The sequence below is a fragment of the Myotis daubentonii genome, chromosome 1 (genome assembly GCF_963259705.1).
Source record: "Myotis daubentonii chromosome 1, mMyoDau2.1, whole genome shotgun sequence".
Taxonomy (NCBI): domain Eukaryota; kingdom Metazoa; phylum Chordata; class Mammalia; order Chiroptera; family Vespertilionidae; genus Myotis; species Myotis daubentonii.
In genome coordinates this window covers 110,540,146-110,557,482 of record NC_081840.1, presented here as the reverse complement: position 1 = coordinate 110,557,482, position 17,337 = coordinate 110,540,146, and the positions used below count along the sequence as shown (strand labels likewise).

Here is a 17,337-nt window from a genome sequence, read left to right as displayed (position 1 = left end):
CCGTGTGCGACCCGACCCAGGGCAGCGACCCAACCCCCGGATCAGCCCTGCCGTGTGTGCCACCCGGGGAGGCGGGGCAGGCACCGAGGGATTGGGCCTGCCATCTGCCACCCGGGGAGTGGGCCTAAGCCAGCAGGTGGTTATCTTTCGAGGGGTCCCAGACTGTGAGAAGCCACAAGTGGGGCTGAGGGACACCCCCCCACACACACCCCCTCCCCTGCCAGTGCACAAATTTTTGTGCACCAGGCCTCAAATATATATGTGTGTGTGTGTGTGTGTGTGTGTGTGTGTGTGTGTGTGTGTATATATATATATATATATATATATATATATATATATATATATATATATTATATTGTACACCTGAAACTAATATAATATTAAAAATTTAAAAACAGAAATAGTGCTGCTATAAACATTCTAGTACATATTTTTCAGTGAGCACTTGCATGTATTTTTGTTGGGCTTATAACTAGAATGAAATGGACAAGATTGAAGTAGAATAGATGAGTTATAGTACAGCACTTCTCATACTTTAATGTGCATGTAAATTACCTGGCTCTCAGTAAAATGCTGTGAGTCAGGTTTTTGGTATGGTCTGAGATTTTGCATGACTAACAAACAGATGATGCTGTTACTTCTAATTTATAGACACACTCTGAGAGATAGGTCATAGGCTATCAGCTTTGGTAGATACTACCATAGAGGTTTCCAAAGTAATTATGCCCATTTTACACTTTCCGTATTAATGTATGAGAGTGAGTCACATTCTTGACAACACTTGGTATTTTGCTTTTATTTTGGTTATTTTGGTAGTCATGTAGTGATATATCATTATAGTTTTAATTCATATTTTTCTAATTACTAATGAAATTGTGATTTTTCTTATGTTTATTGGTCATCTGGATATCCTGTTTTGTGAAATGTCTGTTGAAATCTTATGCTCATTTTTCTATTTGGTTATAATTAATTTAGTTTTTACTTCTGCTGTTACAGTATTTTCTTATTTCTTTTAGTTTCCTACTTATGTCTACCTTACTCTTAAACAAACCTCAGTCTGTTACCCAATATCTGATCTTTTATCTTGTTTCAAATAACCTGTTTTAAAATTTTTTTATAAAATTCAATTCAGTGCAAAGTTAATTAAAATTTAGTTCTGTTTCCAGACTCTTTTCAAAATTATGTCCCTTTCTATATCTTAAGTGTTCTATTTTCCTCTTTTTTGTTGCAAAATGATTTCTTAGTTTCCAGTATTTTTTTGTATTTTTTTCTCCTTCTCTTCCTGCTTCCTCCCCTCATCCATCCTCCCCCACCCTTCTTCTCCTTTTATTTATCCTTATGCTTGGAGAAGTCTCATCTGGAGACCTGCAGAAGAATGCATCTGCAATAACCTCACTGTCCTTGGATACTAATAGATTCTCCTTTCAACTATTACATAAGAGACCCAGTTAATAGAAATGCACATTTCTGTTCATCAACCCAGAAGCCTGAAAGGAGTAGATTGGGAGCCTGTCCTAGCAAAGGAGTGATGTCTCTCTCTGTCCAATTTATTCTATGAGGAATGGGTATTTTGCTAGCCACCAGGCCAGTTGTATACTATCTATATCTATACTAATAAAAGAGAAAAATGGTAATTGGCGTATGCCGGTACCCTTTTCATTGGCTAATCAGGGCTATATGCAAATTAACTGCCAACTAAGATTGGCAGTTAACTGCCAACTAAGATTGGCAGTTAACTGCCAACAAGATGGCGGTTAATTTGCATATGTAGGCACAATGCAGGGAGGTGAAAGGGAAAGCAGGAAGAAGCCCCCTGCCACTGACTGTGATCGGAAACCCAGGGGGGAGCTAAGAGCTGGGGGGCAGGGCAAAGGCGGCCCTGGGGCCGCCTTTGCCCTGCCCCCCAGCCATGATCGGAGAATCAGGCGCCTTTGCCGCCCTGGCCAGTGATAGCAGGAAGTAGGGGTGGAGCCAGCAATGGGAGCTGGGCACGGTCGAAGCTAGCAGTCCCGGGAGCTAGGGGTCCCTTGCCTGGGCCTAAAGCGGAGCCCACGATCGCGGGGCCGCTGCAGCTGCGGGTTCCCGCTGCCCGGGCCGGACGCCTCAGCCAGAGGCGTTAGGCCTGGGCAGGGGCGGAGCCTGCAACCGCAGGGAGCTGGGGGTCCCCTGCCCAGGCCTGACACCTCTGCCGGAGGCCTCAGGCCTGGTCAAGGGTCCGATCCGGTGATTGGTGATCAGAGGGTGATGAGGGTCAACTCCTCTGGCCGAGGCATCAGGCCTGGGCAGGGGGCTGAGCTGGGGATTGGGGTTATATGATGGTCTCCTTGCCCAGGCCTGAAGCCTGGGTCAGAGGCGTCAGGCTTGGGCGGGGGGTGGAGCAAGCAATCAGAGGGAAATGGGGGTCCCCTGCCCAGGCATGATTCCTGGGCCAGAGGCCTCAGGCCTGGGCGGGGGCCAGAGCCAGTGATCGGGGGGAGATGGGGGTCCCCTGTCCAAGCCTGACACCTCTGGCGGAGGCGTCAGGCCTGGGCAAGGGGCCGATCAGGCAATCGGAGGGTGATGGGGGTCTACGCCTCTGGCTGAGGCATCAGGCCTGGGCAAGGGGCAGAACCAGCAATCGGAGGGGTCTGGGGGCAGAACCAGTGATGGGGGGAAATGAGGGTCCCCTGCCCAGGCCTGAAGCCTCTGTCAGAGGCGTCAGGCCTGGGCAAGGGGCCGATCCTGCGATTGGAGGGTGATGGGGGTCAACGCCTGAGGGCTCCCAGTATGTGAGAGGGGGCAGGCTGGGTTGAGGGACACTCCCCTCCCACACACACCCAGTGCACGAATTTCGTGCACCGGGCCCCTAGTATATATATAAAAGCCTAATACGCAAATGTCCCCTCGGGAGTTCGACCAGGAGACCGGGAGTTCGATTGCTCGCTATGACGTGCACTGACCACCAGGGGGTGGCACGGAATGAAGGAAGGCCCTGGCAGCAGCTGAAGAAGGGAGACCCCGGCTTGCAGCCAGAAGGAAGGCCCTGGCCAGCAGCTGGAAGGCCCCGATTGGCCCTGATCACTGGCCAGGCCTAGGGACCCTACCCATGCACGAATTTCGTGCACTGGGCCTCTAGTAGTTATTTATCCACCTTACTTGTATATCTGCCCACTGTTTCTGGGAGAAAGTCTTAGATTTCCTAGACATTGTTTAGTGTGCTGCTGTGCAGCTCCTTGGACACAGTTGTTTTCAATGATTTTGATTGGTGGTGGTAAACAGATTCCAGCTGGAGTGTTTCTCATTTTTTCCTATGGCCACCCATGCCCTCCTCTTACTGTTCTTATTAATGGTGTTTTTGCCAGTATCTCCTCTGCTTTCTCTCAGAGTCACAGCATTCCTTTCTCAGGAAGATAAGTCACTAGTTGGCTCTTGACATCTTTATTCTATCCAGATCTATCTTACCATATCTTTCAGATATTCCTCAACAGTTTCATCATATGAATGACATCCAATTCCTAGTGTCTAGTGTTGAAGTAGTTCTCTCCCATTTTAGATTTTTTTTTTTTTTGGCATTTTAATTGTGATGGAATGAAGGTTTGAGTTAAATGCCTCTATTTAAGACATCATCATACCTGGATGTTTAAACCTTTTAGATTATTTTTCTGATTTTTTCCCCCACTAAAACACTTTAAGCATTCCACAAAAATGTACCTTTTTTCACTATATGGTAACAAACAGTTAAAGTTTTGCAATTTTCTATGATGTTTGGTTGGTTGGTACCTCAGATGTTATGTTTTAGAAATTGAGTGATCTGCTCTCTGTAGATTAGAATATCCAAATACAAATTAAGAACATTTATGTAGAGGAAAGTAATTCACTTACTGTCTATAGTGGATCAGACAAATGAGGCACTCTAATTGGGTGATCTTTGACCTAAGTCTGAACTACTTTATTATACTAAGTGAAGTGAAAGTGTATATCTAGCTTTACTGATATGGTAATGGCTCTGATAGGGAATTTAAGGACTAATCTAGCCCGCTATGCTTTTAAAACTATAATTATACTTTTGCTGTGTTGTACTTCATTGTGGCCTTGTGTGTATCTCTTGTTATTCTTTATATAAGGATTAATTCTTTTTTTTTTTTTCTTAAATATATTTTATTGATTTTTTACAGAAAGGAAGGGAAAGAGATAGAGAGTCAGAAACATCGATGAGAGAGAAACATCGATCAGCCGCCTCCTGAACATCTCCCACTGGGGATGTGCCCTCAACCCAGGTACATGCCCTTGACCGGAATCGAACCTGGGACCTTTCAGTCCGCAGGCCGACGCTCTATCCACTGAGCCAAACCGGTTTCGGCTTTTTTTTAATAATTAAATCTTTATTGTTCAGATTATTACATTTGTTTCTCTTTTCCCCCCCCCTATAACTCTCCTCCTTCCAGTTCCCACCCCACCCTCCACCCTCACTCCCCACCCACTGTCCTCATCCATAGGTGCACGATTTTTGTCCAGTCTCTTCCCGCATCTCCCACACCCCTTCCCCCCCCACCCCAAGAATAGTCAGTCCATTCCCTTTCTATGTCCCTGATTCTATTATAATCAACAGTTCATTCTGTTCATCAGATTATTCATTCACTTGATTCTTAGATTCACTTGTTGATAGATGCATATTTGTTGTTCATCATTTGTATCTTTACCTTTTTCTTCTTCTTCCTCTTCTTAAAGGATACCTTTCAGCATTTCATATATTACTCATTTGGTGGTGATGAACTCCTTTAACTTTTCCTTATCTGTGAAGCTCTTTATCTGACCTTCAATTCTAAATGAGAGCTTTGCTGGATAAAGTAATCTTGGTTGTAGGTTCTTGGCATTCATCATTTTGAATATTTCTTGCCACTCCCTTCTGGCATGCAAAGTTTCTGTTGAGAAATCCGCTGACAGTCGTATGTGTATTCCCTTGTAGGTAACTGAGTTTCTTTCTCTTGCTGCTTTTAAGATTCTCTCTTTGTCTTTTGCTCTTGGCATTTTAATTATGATGTGTCTTGGTGTGGTCCTCTTTGGATTCCTTTTGTTTGGGGTTCTCTGCGCTTCCTGGAGTTGTAAGTCTATTTCTTTCACCAGGTAGGGGAAGTTTTCTGTCATTATTTCTTCAAATAGGTTTTCAATATCTTGCTCTCTGTCATCTTCTGGCACCCCTGTAATTCTGATGTTGGTACGCTTGAAGCTGTCCCAGAGGCTCCTTACACTATCTTCGTATTTTCGGATTCTTTTTTTATTTTGCTTTTCCAGTTGGGTGTTTTTTGCTTCTTCGCATTTCAAATCTTTGACTTGATTCTTGCGCTCCTCTGGTCTGCTGTTGGGAGTCTGTATAATATTCTTTTCTTTTTTTAAAAAAATATATTTTATTGATTTTTTTACAGAGAGGAAGGGAGAGAGATAGAGAGTTAGAAACATCGATGAGAGAGAAACATCGATCAGCTGCCTCCTGCACATCTCCCACTGGGGATGTGCCCGCAACCCAGGCACATGCCCCTGACCGGAATTGAACCTGGGACCTTTCAGTCCGCAAGCCGACGCTCCATCCACTGAGCCAAACCGGTTTCGGCCTGTATAATATTCTTTATTTCAGTCGGTGTATGCTTAGTTTCTAGTTGGTTCTTTATCATAGCATCGAGGGTCTCATTAGATTTCTTGCAGATCTCATTAAGTTTATCGGCGGCTTCTAGACAGTTCTTGAGAGCCCTTAAAAGTGTGGTTCTGAACTCTATATCCTCCATGGACAATTTTGTCCTGTTTCTTTGTCTCCGCATTTTTTATGCTTTCTTGGTGCACCCCCTAGTGGTCTTTGTGCGCAGTCTTGTTTTAGTTAAGCCTTGATTGTTGTAGTTGATACTGGGAGGATTTGACCTCCAGGCCAACTGGCTGTGTTAAGGATTAATTCTTGACAGTTTTTTAAAAAGCTTCTATTTTGTATTTAGTATGAAAATCTTAAGCTTGTAAAGCCAATAATATTTTTAACCATTTCATTTCTTCTCATCTTTTTTATTTTCTCTAAAGTGAGTCATACCTTTGGAATAGTGCTTTTGAAATAATATTAGCTACTCAAAAGGAGAGTAATTTTATTTACTTACTCAATTTTAAAGCACTCACTGTTTATTAACTGACCAGATTACAACAATAATCATAGTAGATACCTTAGTTCATTCTTTTGATAAACCTGTTAATCCTAATCTTCCCTATTATCAGTATCTCCACCTTCTACAAAATGGGTGGTCTTTTCTTCATTCCACCTCATGGAGAAGATAATTTGAAGGGCCACCGGAAGTTGTTTACTTCTTTAAAGTGTTTTCTAACAGTATATATCTCACGGATCAGATCTTCCGTTTAGATGATGCCATATTTACCAAGAGATCGAGCAATCAATGTGTTATCTATCCAATCAATTAGTTTTTTTGTTGATTTTCACATAGCCTGTTTGTAGATCATTTACTGATGTCAGGTTTGGGCATCCTCATGCAATATATGATTCCACAATCCTCAGCATGTTAAGGAAAGCCTTGTTGAGCTTAACAAAGGTGCCGTTGAAGATCTGGCAAAGGCAAAGAAGCTGCAGCACCTTCCTCTGATGACAAATGCCAAGTAGGGTTCCACAGGTACATAGAAGTGCCAGCTTTTCTTGCTAACTTAGCCATTCAGATCTCAGTTCTGTACATCTACCTGTATGCCTTGTCATGGTGCTCAGCTTTTTTTATAGATAAGCTTTCTCCTTTCCTTTTGAAGCATCTTTTAGGCAAACTTCTTTTTCAGGCACTTGATCTTCAGCTGCATGAAATTCCTTTGCTTCTTCTGAAGGGTTTCTGGCACAGAAGGAATCAATTTCTTCTCTTCTGTACAATCCCTAGTTCCTGCCAGCAAAGAGAACAAAGAGAGTAATTTTAACACTTAAAACCCAAGTCCCTTTGCCCCTGTCCCTTTATCATTTCCTAACATCTCATTGTCAAATATATTTGTAAGATTTTATAGAATGTATCTTTACTTTTAGTGCCCCCATTTAGTTTACTAGATATGTAGTTTACAAGAAAAAGTACATCTTTGGAGCTAAATTTTAGTTGCTTCTTATGGCTTATGTTGAAAGTCTGCATCCATGTGTAGCTCACCCCTTTTCTGTGAGAAGTCTTATCATCAGGGCCATAACTTAAAACATTGTAAATACCACAGTCTTAAAGCTTTTACAGTGAAAACCTTCAAAAAGAATTTCCTTGCTTCTTTTATTATTTTTGACTGCAACAAAATAATTCTTGGTTGAATTTACGGCCCTGTTTTTCCTCTTATCAAATTATATGACATGGGTTTAGTGCTAGTAATCAGCCAAGCTTCTGGATTCCTTCTCTCATTAACAGGTCATAGAATTTAGAGTCTTTCTGACAACCCCTTTGGTATAAGATTTTTTCCCCCCATTATGTTTGTCTACACTAGTTTCAACTGGATCAGTGTTACTTGGATTCTTTTAAACCTGTAAATCTTTTATTATTATTTGGGAAAATGTCATTTTTTATACCACTAATCATTAATAAAGGAGAAATTAGCATAATTTACTTGGACAATTATTAAACTCTTCTTTTCTCTCTTTTTTTTTTCTTTCTTTTTTAAACTCTTCTTTTGAAACCTCTCATTTAATACTTGTGAATGTTTAATTCTTCAGTGGAGATTACTGAGGAGGCAAAATTTATACATTTGAAACAAAGAAAATCCAGTTCCAAATGATGTGGTTTAGATTATAAGCACCAACACTTTTTATTTGGAAATAATTTCAGACTTACAAAAAAGTTGCAATAATAGTGCAGGGAATTCCCATATACCCTTCACCCAGCTTTCCCAAATGTTAATATTTAGCATAGAACAATGATTGAAACCAGGAAGTTAACACTGACACAGTACTAACTGATCTGCGAACTTTCTTTTTTTCCAGGTTGTAAAGCAGCATTTATTGATTGAAAATAAATGTGTAGATAAGTTCTCAGTAGCATGAAATCCATATTATTTTTTAATGAACTTGAAGTATATGAAGACTCCTTATATCTGCTTTTAACAACCACCACATTCAAATGAAGGTGAATTTTCAACATTTTACTGAAAAAAAATTTAAAAAATTTTCTGCCCTGACCAGTGTGGCTTAGTTGAGTATCGTCCCATGCACTGAAAGGATGCTAGTTCATTCTATTCTTGGTCAGGGCACATGCCCAGGTTACAGGCTTGATCCTTGGTAGAGGGCATTCAGGAGGCCGCCAATCAATGTTGCTCTCTCACATCAATGTTTCTCTCTCTCTCTCTTCTCCTTTCCTCTTTCTCTGAAAATCAATAAAAATACAGGCAGTCCTTGGGTTATGTCAGACTCAAACCTTAAACTATCCAGCTACCTTTCTTTTTCTCAATCACTCTAATTCACATTTAAATCCTATAAGTTATCAATTGATTAACCAAAGTTCCCTTTAAAAGTAAATTTTTATTTTTAGACCTGAATGAAGCAGCTTAGCAAATAAGTATTACTGACAGAAAATCATCTTAAACTATTAGCTAACATGGACATGAAGACAATGACTATGTACAGTGTGTGAAATGCCAGAAGTCATCAACGAGGGAAGGAATTATGTCACTCCAATCTCTTCAAGAACACTTCATGGGGTGTCCTCTTCCTCCTGCAGTAGATCAGCCTACTCAGTTGCTTTAAGGACACTTTTCTTGAATGTTTCCTGAGCTTCCCCTCCCAAATGAAACTCATCAAAATACAATAAGCCTTCTCAAAATTTAGATGATGCCAAGTTCACACACATTGCCAAATACTTGTCAAGTAATTCCACGTAACAATGAATTATTTCCAGGGTAATTAGTTCATTGTCCTGATCCTCAATAGCACAGCAAAAATACAGACTAGCGTATCTCTTGTAACTAAACCTTCAGATGTCGCCACTCAAGAAAGCTGCACATTCTAGGTTTGTGCGCTAAAACAGCTTGAACAAGTTCTCTTGCAGTCTTTTTCTTCTCTTTGATAGTGGGACAGACATTTCTGCAGTCAAAGCTTTCCCTGACAACTAAAAAGCAACATAAACTGCACAGCAGCCTAGGGCCATGGACAGGGGAGGCAGTGGCCTGTGGCAGTTGAGGTTGAGGGGAAGCCTGTTGCTGAGCTGAGAAGAAGCCATGTTGCTTGTAGGGAAGAGACCCAGTAGTCACATACCTTATTCTTATTTCTCCAGTTGTCCCATGGCCCTTTTGCTGGCCTAGGATCTTACTTAGGATCTCATATTGCATTTAGTTGTCATTTTGTCTCCTTAGTGCCTCTAATCTAGGACAGTTCCTCGGTCTTTGTCTTTTATGATTTTGACACTTTAAGAGTACTGGCCAGTTATTTTGTAGAATGTCTTTGAAAGACAGAGATGTTTGGTCTTTCTCATTTCATCATCATCAGAAGGTGCATGATTTTGATATGTCTCATTACTAGTCCTAATACCTTGATTCCCTGGTTAAAGTGGTATCTACCTGTTTTTTCCATTAAAGTGACTGTTTTTATCTTTATAACTAGAAGCCCGTTTCATGAATTCATGCATGGGTGGGGTCCAGCTGGCCCGCCCTGATGGGGGCCCATCAGGCTGGGCCGGCAGGGGGGAGGGGCTGCAGGCAGTTGGACGACCGGCCCTCCCCCGATCGTGTTGGGGACCGACTGGGGCCCAGATCAGGCTGGTTGGCTGCCTCAGTGCACATCATAGCCACTGGTTGTTCTGGTCATTTTGGTCATTCCGCCATTCCAGTCGCTGGGCCAGATAGGTAGGTAGGTAGATAGATAGATAGATAGATAGATAGATAGATAGATAGATAGATTGATTAACTAGAGGCCTGGTGCACAGATTCATGCACCAGTGGGGTCCCTCAGCCTGGCCTGTGCCCTCTCACAATCCAGGACTCACCAAGGGATGTCAGACTGCTAGTTTCGGCCCGCTCCCCACAGGCCCGGCCGAGCAACCCCACCATTGCACTTGCACCAGCCCTCTAGTATGCATATAAGATCTTTGGTTAATCTCTTCCCACCCTCCCCCATCCTCCCTGCCCTCTGAGATTCAGCAGTCTGTGCCATGTTTCCATGCCTGTGCGTTGAGTGTCTGCCCCCTGGTGGTCAGTGCATATCATAGCTACCGGTCAAACGGTCACTTAGGCTTTTATATATATAAATTAGAGGCCCGGTGCACGAAATTTGTGCAGTGGGCGGTGTCCCTGAGCCCAGCCTGCACCCTCTCTAATCTGGGACCCTTCGGGTGATGTCTGACTGCCAGTGTAGGCCCGATCCCTGTGGACATCCCTCTCACTATCCGGGACTGCTGGCTCCCAACCGCTCACCTGCCTGCCTGCCTGATTGCCCCTAACTGCTTCTGCCTGCCACCCTGATCACCCCCTAACCACTCCCCTGCCAGCCTGATCGAGGCCTAAGTGCTCCCCTGCTGGCCCGGTTGCCCCCAACTGCCCTCCCCTGCAGGCCTGGTCACCCCCAACTGCCCTCCCCTGCCGGCCATCTTGTGGCGGCCATCTTTTGATTACATGGGGGCAGCCATCTTGTGCGAGGGTATGATGGTCAATTTGCATATTACCTCTTTATTATATAGGATAAGTATCTTTTGGAAGATATTCTGAGATATGCAAGTTTTTTTTTTATTATAATCATGTCCACTAATTTTAGCATCCATTGATGAGTCACGCATGCAACAACTATTGCTCTGGTGTTTCCCAAATGGTGATTTTCTATTTCTATTATTCTTTTTGCATTTATTAATTGGAATTGTACTGTAAAAAAGGGATACCTCTTTTCCTTCATTTACTTTTACATTCATTTATTTGATGATTGGTGGCCTGGTGCATGAAATTTGTGCACGGGGGAGGGGGTGTTCCTCAGCCCGGCCTGTACCCTCTCCAATCTGGGACCCCTCAAATGATGTCCTACTGCCAGTTTACAGGGATTGGGCCTAAAACGGCTGTCAGACATCCCTCTCGCAATCCGGGACTGCTGGCTCCCAAACGCTTACCTGCCTGCCTGCCTGCCTGATTGCCCCTAACCACTCTGCCTGCTGGCCTGATCACCCCCAATTGACCCCCGCCGCTAGCCTGCTTGCCCCCAAACACCCCCCGGGCAGCCTGATCACCCCCAACTGCCCCCACCCCCTGCTGGACTGTTCACCCCCACCTTCCTTCCCCACTGGCCTGCTCGCCCCCAACTGCCCCCCCTCTGGCCTGCTCACTCCACCCCCTGCTGTCCTTATCACCTCCAACTGACCCCCACTGATGGCCTGCTTGCCCCCAAGTGGCCTCCCTGCTGGCCTGCTTACCCCCAATGGCCCCGCCCCCCACCAGCCTGATCACCCACAACTGCCCTCCCCTCTTGGCCTCTAACCGCCTCTACCTCGGCCCTGCCACCATGGCTTTGTCCAGAAGAATGTCTGGAAGGTCTCCTAGTAGGTCTCCCAATCTAATTAGCATATTTCCCTTTTATTAGTATAGATAGAGGCCTGGTGCACGGGTGGGGGGCAGCTGATTTTCCCTGAAAAGTGTCCCGGATCAGGGTGGTGGTTCCCTTGGGGCGTGGGGCAGCATGGGTAAGGGGCCTGTGGTGGTTTGCAGGCTGGCCATGCCCCCATGGGCTGAGGGTTCCCACTGGGAGGTGTGGCCAGCCTGGGTGAGGGGCTGATGGCTGTTTGCAGGCTGGCCACACACCCTTCAGGATGGGGTGGGTCCCGCTAGTGTGCCTGGCCAGCCTTGGTGAGGGGCTGATGGCTGTCTTAGGCTGGCCAAGCCCCACAGTGGGGACCCTCACCCCATGAGGGTGTGGCCAGCCTGGGTGAGGGGCTGATGGCTGTTTGCAGGCTGGCCACACCCCCTTCAGGGTGGAGGTCCCCACTGGGGTGCCTGGCCAGCCTGGGTGAGGGGTTGATGGCTGCTTGCAGGCTGGCCATTCCCCCCAGCGGGGACCCTCACCCCATGGGGGTGTGGCTAGCCTGGGTGAGAGGCTGAGGGCCATTTTTAGGCTGGCCACACACCCTTCAAGGTGAGAGTCCCTGCTGGGGGGCGTGGCCATCCTGGGTGAGGGGCTGATAGCTGTTTGTAGGCTGGCCATGGCCCCGGGCAACCCAGGCTCCCAGACCCTTCTTGAGCGGAGGCCACGGTGGCTGGAAGCAGGTATCTGGGATTTATTTATCTTCTATAATTGAAACTTTGTAGCCTTTAGCAGAGCCCACAGCCAGCCAGGGCAGGCGGGAAGCTTGGCTTCCTCCATCGCCAGGGGCAACCCACGTCTCCTGTTCGCTCCAGCTCTGTGGCTGTCGCCATCTTTGTTGGGTTTATTTGCATACTCGCTCCTGATTGGCTGGTGGGCGTGGCTTGAGGGCGTGGCTTGTGAGTGTAGCAGAGGTATGGTCAATTTGCATGTTTCTCTTTTATTAGATATCAGCATGATAATGAATATTCACTTTGTTCTGTGGATTATCATCCATGGTTATTATTTACTAGAGGCCCAGTGCACAAAATTCATGCACAGGTGGGGTCCCTCCACCTGGCCGGCAATTGGGGCTGATCAGGGCCATCTCACCCAGTCCCAACCAGGGCTGGTGGCCAGGGAGGGACCATGGGAGGGCTCCAGGGCGTGTCCAGCCCCATTTTTCTCAGTCCCAATTGGCTGGACCTCAGTAGCAAGCTAACCTACTGGTCGGAGCATCTGCCCCCTGGTGGTCAGTGCACATCATAGTTACTGGTCTGTCAACCACTCAGTTGGACACAGCATATTAGGCTTTTATATGTATAGACTAGAATCCCGGTGCATGAATTCATGCACAGGTGGGATCCCAAGCGGGTGTGGAGCCTGGGATGTGATCACCCTTCTGGGCTGGTGGTGGCATGCCCTTGCCAGCCTGGGATTCAGATCCATCCCGCTGACATTCATACCGGTTGTCGGGAGCCACCTGGCAGCCACTTTTATATTGTTTCTTCCTTGCAGAGCCTCTAGGAAGGGTAAGTGGCTGCGGTGCCCTAGGCCAACTTCTAGGAGGCTGGTGCGCTTTCGGGATTGTGCCAGCGGCACTGATCCATCAGTGCCTGGCCCATTCTCTGGAGATTGGACCTGCAGGACTACTGAGGGAGGGAGTGGCTGCCACAGGGCTGGTGAGCCACCAGGATGGGTCAGTCAGCTGAGCAGAGCTCCCACTGTGGGAGTATACTGATCACCAGGGGGCAGTTCCTGCATTGAATGTCAACCCCCTGGTGGTCAGTGCGAATCATAGCCACCAGTTGTTCCCATCATTATGGTCATTTCGGTCGCTTAGGCTTTTATATATATAGATTTTAACTCACAGCATGAAATGCTCAGCAAGCACTTTCCCTCCCGCCCCTGGTCTTGGAGACCTCATGTCCTTCCAAGGCTCTGTTCACCCTCTTCAGCTGCCACACGAAGTAAATTGCACCGTGTGTGTGGAAACCCTTTGCAGGCTCCATGGGAGTGTCTTTACTTCACTGCAGTTCTGATTACCCCAACATAAGGAGAGGCACCTTCATTATCAGGTAACATTATTGTGGTAAGACCCCTGCTCAGCCTACTGCCGCAGTTTTAAATAGACCATGGGTCACCCTAGATCAGCGGTTCTCAACCTGTGGGTCGCGATCCCTTTGAGGGTCAAACAACCCTTTCCCAGGGGTCGCCTAAGACCATCGGAAAACACATATTGAATATATAATTACATATTGGTTTTGTGATTAATCACTACGCTTTAATTATGTTCAATTTGTAACAATGAAAATGCATCCTGCACATCAGATATTTACATTATGATTCATAACAGTAGCAAAATTACAGTTATGAAGTAGCAATGAAAATAATTTTATGGTTGGGGTCACCACAACATGAGGGACTGTATTAAAGGGTCGTGGCATTAGGAAGGTTGAGAACCACTGCCCTAGATGGTTTGGCTCAATGAATAAAGCCACGGCCTGCAGACTGAAGGATCCTGGGTTCAATTTTGGTCAAGGGCACATTCCTGGGTGCAGGCACAATCCCCAGTAGGGGGCGTGCAGGAGGCAGCAGATCGATTCTCTCTCATCATTGATGTTTATATCTCTCCCTATGCCTTTCTCTCTGAAATCAATAAAAATATATTAACAAAAATAAAAATAAATAGGCCATGAATCAAACGTCACTGCTTTCCATCCATCCAGTCCCCTCACACACTCTTTTGCCTTCGCTGCCCCCCTCCCTCCCCAACACACACACACTGCTGGGATCTGTAAAATGGGGTCAGGATTTCTACTTCAACCAAGGGCAACGCTTCCACATGGTCTTCCTTCCTTGCCCATCTCTGTCCCCAGTCCTGTGGGGTCTATCCCTCCCTCCCCTCTGTGTAACTTGGTGGGCCCTGCTCTGCCCCCTCTTCCTGTGACTTTCTGTCTTCAGCCTCCCCCTTTCTCCTCCGGGGGTGGAGCTCCCAAAAGGCTGTGCAGGGTGGGGTGGGGCTGTGTGGGGCAGGGCAGGGCAGGGCTATGCAGGATGGGGCTGTGTGGGTGGGGCTGTGTGAGGAGAGCTGGGGTGACGGGTCACAGGGAGGAGGAGAGAGGGACAGTGGAGCCTGTCCCATGGGAGAGGCACTGGGCTTCTCGGCTGCCACCACCCAGCAGCTTTTCTAGGCCCCTGCGCAACTGTCACCCTCCATCCTTCGCTGCCTCCCACTTCCTTTCAAGTGTTAGACTTGGTTTCTTTGACTCAGCCCCGTCCCCCTCTCTGCTGTGTCCCTGGGATCCCGAGGCCACCCCTTGGCCTCGGGCAAGCACGCCTGGCCCATCCCTCCATAATGGTGCTATCCACTCTCCTGGAGTAGTTAGTGAAACTTAACAAGTAAAAAGAAGCAGCCTTGAAGATTATAAATTGTGCACTGAGAATGCCACAGGCTGCAGAGGGCTGCGCAGTCCATGGCTCTCAGATCTCGCGTAGCAGCCTCTGCTACCACGTGGTCCCTCCTGGCTCCTGCCCCCACCTCTGCCCGCCTCTGCCAGGGGCTCGGGCCAAACCCTGGGAGCTTTCTGATGGCTCTCGTCTCACACCTCACTTTCCAGTCCAGCCCACCAGTGCCCACAGCAAGCTAACCTACTGGTTGGAGCATCTGCTTCCTGGTGGTCAGTGTGTGTCATAGTGACTGGTCCAGCAGTCAAACTCCCAGGGGAACTCTGGTTGAGGGGACAATTTACATATTAGGCTTTTATTATATAGGATTTTGCCACTAACGCCATTTTCTGAGTTAAAATGTCAGGGTTCTTTAACTTCCCTGTGTGCCATGAAATTTTTTTTTAATATATTTTATTGATTTTTTTTTACAGAGAGGAAGGGAGAGGGACAGAGAGTTAGAAACATCTATGAGAGAGATACATCAGTCAGCTGCCTCCTGCACACCCCCTACTGGGGATATGCCTGCAACCAAGGTACATGCCCTTGACCGGAATGGAATCTGGGACCCTTCAGTCCGCAGGCCGACGCTCTATCCACTGAGCCAAACCAGTTAGGGCCATGAAATTTAACTTTAGACAATATTCAACTATTCTAACCCTCAATTCCCTCAGTAGTAAAGTAGAAATAGTATGTGTCCTGCTGTGTGTAAAATAGATTTGTAAACTATAAAATGTGATATAAAAGGTAACATTGTCATTATTTTGTTAAATGCCTATGGGTAGTCACAGAACAGTGGCGGTTTTTGTTTTTGTTTTTTTTTTTTTTAGGAGAAAGTTTAAGATTTAATTCTTTTCAATTATTTACTTATTTCTATGGGGAAGACCAAGAATGGAGGTGGAGAGAAAAAATTGTATGGAGATCAGAGGCAGAAGAAGCCAAAAGTAAATCATAGAAATACAGAGCAGCATACATTCTCACATTCTGCTGTCTGTAGTAAATATTTTATAAATTTCCTAGAATATTATGCATAGTAAATAAATTTCTCTCACTATTCATTTTGAAAACTCCCTTGTTTTATGTAACAAAAAAATGTTGCTAAGTTAAATGTGGCTTATAAAAACAACATTAATTTTTTCCTGCACCTTAAACTGTTATTTGGTTTGAAAATGTTATATACCTGGTGTAATTTATTAAGGATATGAAAAGCACACAAAACTGTACCAGTTAGGTGTTGTTAATGTTATTACTTTTGGCTTTTTGTCCAATTTTCTTTGTCTTTTGTGACAATGCTGTGTGCAGAAGTCCTTGATGGTGACTTTCTCTTATTAAGTTTCTAAATCAATACACTGCTCAGGATCATTTGTTCCTCCATCCTGTTTGCTCTGGGTATTTGGAGGATCTATTGAATACTAAATTTGTGATTTAAGATTTTTTTCTTTTGTGGATAAAGCTTTTATACTCTTACAACAATCAGAAAAAAAAAATAGTAGTCTAAGCTGCTTAAGTAGGTCGACTTGCCCGAGAATGATGAGGTGGCAAATTCTAATGAGATTTCCTGACTTCAGCAGTTACTAGTGATGGGAACAGGGAATAGAAATAGCAATATTTGAACTGCAAATAGATAGTCAAGGAAGAATAAATGAGTTTCTACTTTGTCCAACATTTGTAACTGAGGAAACAGATTTTATTCCACAGTGTGCTTTTCCTACTTTGTATTAATGAATATAGTGAAATAAAGGCATGAAGCCAGAATGAAATAAAGAACAGATACATTAAGTAATTATATTAATGGATGTAGGCCAGTGATGGCGAACCTATGACACGCGTGTCAGAGGTGACACGCGAACTCATTTTTTTGGTTGGTTTTTCTTTGTTAAATGGCATTTAAATATATAAAATAAACTAGGGGCCCGGTGCACGAAATTCGTGCACTGGGTGTGTGTGGGGGGGAGTGTCCCTCAGCCCAGCCTGCCCCCTCTCACATACTGGGAGCCCTCAGGCGTTGACCCCCATCACCCTCCAATCGCAGGATCGGCCCCTTGCCCAGGCCTGATGCCTCGGCCAGAGGTGTCAGGCTTGGACAGGGGACCCCCATCTCCCCCTGATCACTGGCTCTGGCCCCCGCCCAGGCCTGAGGCCTCTGGCCCAGGAATCATGCCTGGGCAGGGGACCCCCATCTCCCTCTGATCGCTTGCTCCACCCCCCGCCCAAGCCTGACGCCTCTGACCCAGGCTTCAGGCCTGGGCAAGGGGACCATCATATCCCCCCAATCCCCGGCTCCGCCCCCCACCCAGGCCTGATGCCTCGGCCAGAGGAGTTGACCCTCATCACCCTCCGATCACCAATCACCGGATCGGCCCCTTGACCAGGCCTGAGGCCTCTGGCTGAGGCGT

General features: G+C 45.9%; 1 protein-coding gene and 2 pseudogenes across 2 annotated transcripts in view; 1 reads left to right on the top strand and 2 right to left on the bottom strand.

Moving 5' to 3' along the window:
• REC114 (REC114 meiotic recombination protein) overlaps positions 1-17,337 on the top strand; it is a 158,295-nt gene that overhangs the window by 98,006 nt on the left and 42,952 nt on the right. The window lies entirely within an intron of this gene.
• LOC132228216 (60S ribosomal protein L7-like) lies at positions 6,178-7,124 on the bottom strand (annotated as a pseudogene).
• On the bottom strand, positions 8,628-12,512 carry LOC132228207 (AP-1 complex subunit sigma-2-like; annotated as a pseudogene).